The following is a 9,234-nucleotide window of genomic DNA, read 5'->3' as shown; positions in this document are numbered from 1 at the left end:
CCGCTTATAATGAAAGCTCATCTGTGTTGGTAGTAATCATAATACAATGCTAAACTTTCTTCCAACACTAAGGTATTCACGGATCGAATTTTCGACGACCACTGTCGCCTTCTTCAGGATCAATACGAGCTATCATCCGCTTGTGCAGGCTGCGAGTGGAGGAGAAAAAAAACTCTATACGTACCAAATACGACTTTTTTTCCAAACTGATTAGCTGCCGGAGTTTTCAACTCCAATCTGTGTTTTCAGAAACTGGGACTTGCCCCAGAACTCAGACTTCTAAACAATAAGCAAATTGTGTAGGATCATAGTCTTACGAGACCAGCAAATGCCACGTGTGCCCTATTGTCAGGACCTACACTCCCGTTCTATCATACTGAAAGATCTCACCAACGTTTTCTGAATAAAGAGCTTGTTATGCATGCAGCAGTGATCATGACCGTCGTGACTTGAAGCAACCTATAGCCATAACGTTAACGGTATACACTTTATGATATTGATATGAGTAATGAAACCATACGAACATCACAGATCCACGAACACAAATACCACTTACTCTATGATTTCTATCATTTATGTAGCATTTTAACAGTTTACCTCAATATCTTCATGATCGAAATCCTCGAAAACTATTAATCACTACTTTCTAACATGTTTCACAGACACAGCCGTCTCTATTTGGTGTCTAATTTTTCACATGTAACGTTTCAGACTCTACACAGGATATGTTACAGATTTTGCACACGAAACGTTACAGACTTTGCACACGAAACGTTCCATATTTTGCACACGATACGTTATATATTTTGCACACGATACGTTCCATATTTTGCACACGAAACGTTACAAGTTTTGCACTCGAAGCGTTACAGATGTTGCACACGAAAGGTTGCAGATTTTGCACACGAACGTTACGTCATTTTTAGCTGTGATCCAGACCGCTTGAGTTGTTGAGGCTCCTTTAGCTCATCCGGGGCTTTCTCCGCTTTCCCAGAAGCCCCGTGCTGGGGGCAGTGTTGATGCTGTTCTGAACTGGACCGTGCGGTCAAGGCCGCGGTCAAGGCCGCCCCCACATGCGACCGGAGGGACCGGTGATGAACTCAACGTGTAAACTCAGTGTACACCGCGGGACACTGAACCCAATCTTCCATAAACAATCGACAGCAACGCTCCGGAGTCTTTCAACCATGAAAACGGTGAAAGTCTACGGTTAACGCTGCCCCTAAAGAACCGAAACGCTGTTGCAAAGGATGTTATCAGCGAGCATGTGCTGTAAGTCATGTTAAGGTTACCAGCTCTATCGGTCAAAGGTAGGCATGGCCCCGTTCGGAAAACGCACTGTCATTTAACCATGGAAACGGTGAAAGCATGTGCAAGCTAAAAGGCGCGATATAAACGTAACCTCAACCTAGTGACCTAAACATAGTTGCAAAGGATGTTATCAGTGAACATGGTCCGTAAACTTTCGCTCTGTCGGTCAGAGGAAGGCGTAGTTCCCTTCCCGGAGGTGATCGCTTCCGCCTGTGGTCTGTATCGGAAACGGAGCCAATCCGCTTGCTCCGGAGTGTGGAGAGGTGGAGGGGAGACTAAAGGGATTGCGCCTGCGCCTAGACCCCACGATGAGAGACAAGTAAAAGACAGGGTTTAAACCATTGAAATTTTTTTTTGTGTGTGGGATTTTTGTGTGAAATCTGGGCAGTATAGGAGTTACTGTGGTGGGATAGACTCTGTATTTGCTGAATTGAATGGCCTTCCTCTACCTTGTGGGTTTTGGCACCCCCCTGATATAGTGGGATGGTCTTCAACTGGGTGTCTGAAGCCTGTAGGACCTATCCAAGGGCTCTGATTAGGGGGGTTTATCTGAGAATAGTCGTATAGAATTTGTCAGGAATGAATCTGATGACAATTGACATAATTGGTTAGTATTTGAGGGTAAGTTTTTGTAGTCAGTTGTTTTGATCCCTGAGATAATGACACCTTCTTTTTCTTCACTTCCCCATAGGGCTAAATGCATTAATGACATTTATTGTAACTCTTTAGTCTCCCCTATAGCATGTCTGTCAGGCAGGGGACCATTTTAGTCTCAGTCAGGCTAGGTCAATAACACCACGGGTAGACCGCGCGGGGTTGTTAGAGGTAGGATGGCGCTTCTCAGATACTGTCTTACATTTAAAATTGAAATGTTACTCTTTACATAACTTTACGTTTTTGCGTCCTGTTAACATTATGATATGCTGGAACATGGTATCGACCGGTCATCGATATGGCATAGACCGTTCCAAATGGCAACGACCGTTTATGCTTCGGTCCTATTTCCATTCCGGGGCCCGACCGGGCTGTTTGCGACAACGAAAAAAAAATTCATATCAAGAAAATACACAATTAATGTTTGGGACTAATTTTCTTACATTTTGTGCGTTTTGTTGTCTTATGTGTCATCTTTTTCGTTCCCACAAGCTGTCCGGTCGGGGCCCGGATTGGAAATAGGACCGAAGCATATCGAGACGGAAAAGCGTTTCACCGGAGCCGGCGGGGGCACGTGCCGGCGTGTACTGCTGCTGAGAAACTCCTGTTTATTATCATAGTCATCCTGTCGCGCACCTCTGCAGGCTTCGCTCGCCGAGTTTCATACGCGAACTGACACTGACCGAACTTGGAAGCGTTACCATGGAAACGCGCCTAGCGACGGCGTCATCTCTACAGCGTGTCCATGGCAACCTGTACGGGCACATTCTCACACGTCCCGGCCAGATGGAGTTCTCAGTGTTTGAATACGTTTTTCCGACACAAAAGTACAGAATGACATCCAACCTGTTTTACACTGTTTACACTACCTTTCTACTAGAGGATACGACCGCTCAGCGACAACGATCTTACAGATTTGTCAACAAATTTCATAGATGAAGAACGATTCTTTTTACGTTTTTTATTTTGCTTTGAAATCATACTTTTGCATTAAGAGTAATATTTCGAAAACAAGGGTCACACAAATCCAATTTTGGTCGCTCTACGGTCGCTCAGCGATTGCCGTCTAGTGGAAAGGGGGCCTTGTGGTAGTATATTTTAGATTCTATCAATGTATAGCCAAACGTCAGTTTTCCACTGCCTTTTATGATAATAATGTTTCTATGTTTTATCTTAATTAACTAATTTTGAGTATTGTTAAATCCGCAATGCAGCACGTGGCCCGCCCCTCCCTCTCCGTGACTGTTTGAGGAGCACCTTCCTGTCTTGTCGGTTGGCTTCCATCTGGCCCGTCGGCCCGCGCACGTGGGTCCCCCGCGGACCTCTCCCCTGACCCCCGGGGCCCAGGTCTGGAGCGGGGCGTGACCGCTAGCTCGTCGGCCGGCGCACGTGGGTCCCCCGCAGACCTCTCCCCTGACCCCCGGGGGCCCGGGTCTGGAGCGGGGCGTGCCCGAGCGAGCGTCGGCCGGCGCACGTGGTTCCCCCGCGGACCTTTTCCCTGCCCCCCGGCGCCGAGCACGTGGGTCTCCCGCCGACCTCTCCCCTGACCCCCGGGGCCGCGCACGTGCCCCCCCGCAGACCTCTTCCCTGACCCCCGGGGGCCCGGGTCTGGAGCGGGGCGTGACCGCTAGCGCGTCGGCCGGAGCACGAGGATCCCCAGCGGACCCCTCCACTGACCCCCGGGGCCGCGTCTGGAGCGGGACGTGACCGCTAGCGCGTCGGTCGGCGCACGTGAGTCCCCCGCAGACCTTTCCCCTGACCCCCGGGGCCGCGTCTGGAGCGGGGCGTGACCGCTAGCGCGTCGGCCGGCGCACGTGGTTCCCCCGCGGACCTTTCCCCTGACCCCGGGCCCGGGTCTGGAGCGGGGCGTGACCGCTAGCGCGTCGGCCGGCGCACGTGAGTCCCCCGCAGACCTCTACCCTGACCCCCGGGCCCGTGTCTGGAGCGGGGCGTGACCGCTAGCGCGTCGGTCGGCGCACGTGAGTCCCCCGCAGACCTCTCCCCTGACCCCCGGGGCCGCGTCTGGAGCGGGGCGTGACCGCTAGCGCGTCGGCCGGCGCACGTGGTTCCCCCGCGGACCTTTCCCCTGACCCCGGGCCCGGGTCTGGAGCGGGGCGTGACCGCTAGCGCGTCGGCCGGCGCACGTGAGTCCCCCGCGGACCTTTCCCCTAACCCCGGACCCGGGTCTGGAGCGGGGCGTGACCGCTAGCTCGTCGGCCGGCGCACGTGAGTCCCCCGCAGACCTTTCCCCTGACCCCGGACCCGGGTCTGGAGCGGGGCGTGACCGCTAGCGCGTCGGCCGGCGCACGTGAGTCTCCCGCGGACCTTTCCCCTGACCCCGGACCCGGGTCTGGAGCGGGGCGTGACCGCTAGCGCGTCGGCCGTCGCACGTGAGTCTCCCGTTGACCTCTACCCTGACCCCCGGGCCCGGGTCTGGAGCGGGGCGTGACCGCTAGCTCGTCGGCCGGCACACGTGAGTCTCCCGCGGACCTTTCCCCTGACCCCCGGGCCCGGGTCTGGAGCGGGGCGTGACCGCTAGCTCGTCGGCCGGCGCACGTGGTTCCCCCGCGGACCTTTCCCCTGACCCCCGGGCCCGGGTCTGGAGCGGGGCGTGACCGCTAGCTCGTCGGCCGGCGCACGTGGTTCCCCCGCGGACCTTTCCCCTGACCCCCGGGCCCGGGTCTGGAGCGGGGCGTGACCGCTAGCGCGTCGGCCGGCACACGTGAGTCCCCCGCAGACCTCTCCCCTGACCCCCGGGCCCGGGTCTGGAGCGGGGCGTGACCGATCGCCCGTCGGCCGGCACACGTGAGTCCCCCGCAGACCTCTCCCCTGACCCCCGGGCCCGGGTCTGGAGCGGGGCGTGACCGATCGCCCGTCGGCCGGCGCACGTGAGTCCCCCGCAGACCTCTCCCCTGACCCCCGGCGCCACGCGCTCTCTCAGGCGGTACCAGTGTTGACTTGCGGTAAACCTCAACATCGGCGCGGCTTTGACGGTGCGAGTATAAATATAAGAGGTCAGCCCGCTTCTGCTGTTTGCACTCGAGCGGCCACTCGCCAGATGAAGGCAGTTTACACGAGCGGAGCGCTTCCATTCCGCCTGAAGGATCATCGTAGTTTGGAGTTAACAAGTTAGCTCGCACTGCGCTGCACCTCAGTCTGTGAACTTGACGTTTTCTTCACTCCGTGAATCGCACCTGAAGGCAGTTTCAAGCTTCAACCAGCGTCTTCTCTATTGGTCCGTAGAACTTCCTTTCTGAAAGTTTCCTACTTTTTTTCTGGAGAAGAAGTCTTCAGTTAGTCAGGGGAGGATGGAGCTGACACGCGCCGTGTTTTTCCTGTCCGTGTGCGTCGCAGCCTGCGTCTCGGACCACGGGGCGGAGCCGCGAACTGGTAAATGTTTTATGTTGTTTTACGTAGGTTTTTGCATAGGAGGAATTAAGCATTTCTTTACCAGACATGTACACACACACGAACACACAGAATATTTCTTGGCTAGGATACGTTTTGCCATCAGGTCTGGCTACAAATAGTAATGAATCTATCTCTTTGCCGTTTCTGGGTCGCTAAGTTGTTTTACGTATAGGGTGTTTTTTTTGTATAGGATGATTTAAGCATTTCTTTATCAGGCATATGCACACACACAAACACACAAAATTTCTTTGGACTAGAATGATACTTGATGTATTTGATCAGGCAACAAACGATAACGAACCTATCTCTTTTCTGTTTCTGGGTCACTGAACATTGACGTAAAGTTGCTGTAAGCGCATCAAAGATGCTGTGCTTAGTTTGTTCGTTAGGTTTGTAGTTATCATATGAATATACCTGGAAGTTCTAGACCTCTGCCCTGAAAAACAGTTAAAAGAATTGTGGTTTTGTTAATGATGACATCTGACTATAAACTCTTCTTAGCTCCCTTTCTCAAAGTCAGGTAGGTTTAGTTTATCCGTTTTCTTTATCATTTTTAATAACGGTAAGAATCGTACTTCCTTTGTAACGCAGTGTACAGGAAAGTTCATATCATCAATCCTCAGGTGCGAATATCAAAGGCTGATACTATGCGCGGTTCAGCCTTGACGTGTCACTTGAACTTGTACTTGGTGCCGTTTTGCTGACTTCCTCCGCACCGGCCGCATCTGGCAGGACTTATCCCCGCATCCTTCAGCGGAGCCTCAAACTTTCCCTCCGCGTTTCGCCGACACAAACCGTCTGGAGGAGCGCGTTGACATAAGAAACTCGAGACGTGCTTCTGGGCGGCCGTGGACATGGCTGAGCCCGTCGGTCTGATGTTTTGACTACTGTTGAGAATCAGCCTCTCTAAATGACACGTGATGCTAAAACTACAACCCTGCAAGTCGTTAGGAGGAACTAGATTGTGCAGTGGCACCCGTTTTGCTGACACAAGCGGTTTTGTAACATAATTCTTATCATTCTTTCCTTATTCTCTCGGCGATGTTTCTTTTCTGTCATAACATTATATGGAACAAATTGATCGACAACGTAGCAGACGACACTATCTAAGCATCGTTTTCATGACGTTGCCACCGAGTCTTTATGATGATGATGGAGACCTGTATGTCTACTTCTTCTCTATTTTCTTTGGCAAGAAGCTAAACATAATATCATTGTTGTCTGTAACGTTAGATATCCAGCGTGGTCTAGCTCTGCAATATCCTTCTTTCTGACAAAAGACAGTGGATGCTGTCTGAAACATCGTTTATAAACTTATCCAGTTGTTTGAGTAACTTTCTTTTGCATTGACTATCTCCTTACCTAGATGTCTAACCTTCATCGAAGTATCTTTGTTTCTAATTCATCTTGGATGTCTGATAGTCTCTGTTGAGTCAGCTGAATCCTTGCGAAACGCCCCCCCCCCCCACAGTACCCCCCCTGCCACCACCTGCATGGAGACCTGTTCACCCACCGTTTGACATGTTCACACCAGAGGTGACGTCACTGTCGCGCAGACTGCCAAGTATAGTCTGCTCTGGTTGGGTTTTGCCCTGCAAACGTGACGAGTCTGAATCTAAGTGGTAGAAATGGAAGGGTACGACCTGAACATGTGCCACCATGTCGTTCGTGTGCCCTGTCGTGACACCCATGTCGCTTAGACTACTAATCAGCTCTTACCATCTGCTCATGTTGTATTTCCGCTTGTGATGTCTGTGACTAGACGTGACGAGTCTAAAGCTAAGTGGTAAAAATGGAAGGGTTCTGACCCGAACATATGCCACCATGTCGTTTGTGTGTCCTATCGTGACATCCGTGTCGCCTAGACTACAAAGTAGCTCTGCTCATGTTGCATTCCCACCTGTGATGTCTACAAGTAGACGTGACAAGGCTGGTGCTAAGTGGTAAAACGGAAGGTAACGGCCCGAACATGTACCACCACGTGGTCCCTGTGTTCTGTCGTAGCGTGTCATTTGGGCGTGACGTTACTAGAACATGTGTCTCATGAATTGTCGTTTAGACTACTAAGTAACTCTGATAGCCTTCTCTTGCTGCATTACCTCCTGTGATGTCTGTGACTAGACTTGACAAGACTGGCTCTAAGTGGTAAAACGGAGGGCACGACTCGGACACGTGTCGCCATGTCGTCCCTGTGCCCTCGTGTCGTGTCGTGAGGTGTAACGTTACCACCCAGAACTGACACGATCGCTAACATGTGAACCCAGCTCTGGAAACTGATTCGAGCCTAAACCATCGAGAAAGCCACACACAAGGGGAAACTAGTCTGGATGTGGGCTTGAATAAAGTTATGCGGCTACGGCGTGAGTGTGTACGGTTGGCATTAGGTTGCCCACTACTTTGCCCATCCAGCTATGGGAATTTTATTAGGGTTTTATTACAAGTTAAATGTTGAGCTTTTTTTATCCCTCCAGAAAATGGAATAAGGATATAATTTCAAATCAGCGGAAGGAGATTATACATCTGATAGACACCGCCGAAAGCGAGAGACTGTTCAGAACCTTTTAACCCCTTATATTGAAACCGCCAGGTCAATTGTTCAGTGTATCACGTTTGCACAGTATGTCCAGTGCTGCCCGCCCCTTTCGTTCATTTTCCCCTTCCCTACCCGTTGGGTTACACAGGAAGGTCAGCCACATACCGCCTGCCACGACTGTGTCTTTACCGCAGAAGGACGAGTCACAATTGACAGTTCGTCTTCTGAAGGGCAAGAGTGATGGCAAACGAATTCATACAGTTTTCTCGTTGAATCGTGATTATCAAACATTAACTCGTCTCCACTCGACAAGATTCTGTACCTGATGAAAAGCCATCAGGTCCATCCGTGCGTAGTCCAGTGGTTAGCGATCTTGCCTCTGGAACTAGAAGCCGTGAGTTCGATCCCGACTGTGTCGCTCACCCGGCATGCACGCTACCCGAAAGGGTCGCAGTCCTTAGGACGAGACGTTATGCCGTGGTCCAATGGCATGCCGGCAATGTTCATTGTGCTTGTCGAAAAGAGCTAGGGTAATTTCTCCGGTATAATGAACCTGTAAATACTGCACATATCGTCTGTCTTCTCTGTCACGACCAGTGAAAGATTAGCTCTCAGGCAGTGAGCTAAACTGGATCGAGATCACTTTCCTTTTCCTTTCCCTTTGTACAGCGCATAACCTTTGCACAGTATGTCCAGTGTTGCCCTACCCTCTCGTTCATCCACCTCTCCCCCACACTCAGTGTCAAAGAGGAAGGTCGGCCGTCATGTCGCCTTGTGCCGACTGCCACAACTGTTTGTTTTCGTGCTGCTGTTCGGGTGTTTACCGCAGAAGGAAGACTCTCATCTGACAATACGGGAAGAGTGATGATGGGGAAAATAGTTTACCAGGCTGGAAGGATCCGCCGTCCTCTCCTTGGCCCATCTACCTCTGACAACTGTTTGTTTTCGTGCTACTGTTTCGGTTACCGCTACTGTTCGGATGTTTACTGAAGAAGGAAGACTCACATCTGACAGCCCGTCCTCCGACCGGGAAGAGTGATGGTGTTGTAAAGGTCACGCGGCCATGCCGGGGGGAGTTGTGTAGCTTTGGTGGAAAATGGGCCGTGACGGTTTCAACGAAAACAACAAGGATTGAAGACAGACTCGCCCGTGTAAGCACCCAAGAAAGTTTAGATAGGAAAAAGAAATTAGTTTACCAGTGACCGCTCGTTTGAACGGGGAGTTAGAGAAGCAATATATGAGAGAATGCACAATCCCACCCTTAACAGGAAAGGAGGTCTACGCGTCGAACTCTCAGGCACTTAGGATAAGGCGCTCCCCTCCTT

This window comes from Branchiostoma lanceolatum, chromosome 2 (genome assembly GCF_035083965.1).
Source record: "Branchiostoma lanceolatum isolate klBraLanc5 chromosome 2, klBraLanc5.hap2, whole genome shotgun sequence".
Classification (NCBI taxonomy): Eukaryota; Metazoa; Chordata; class Leptocardii; order Amphioxiformes; family Branchiostomatidae; genus Branchiostoma; species Branchiostoma lanceolatum.
Note: the sequence above shows the minus strand (reverse complement) of the source record.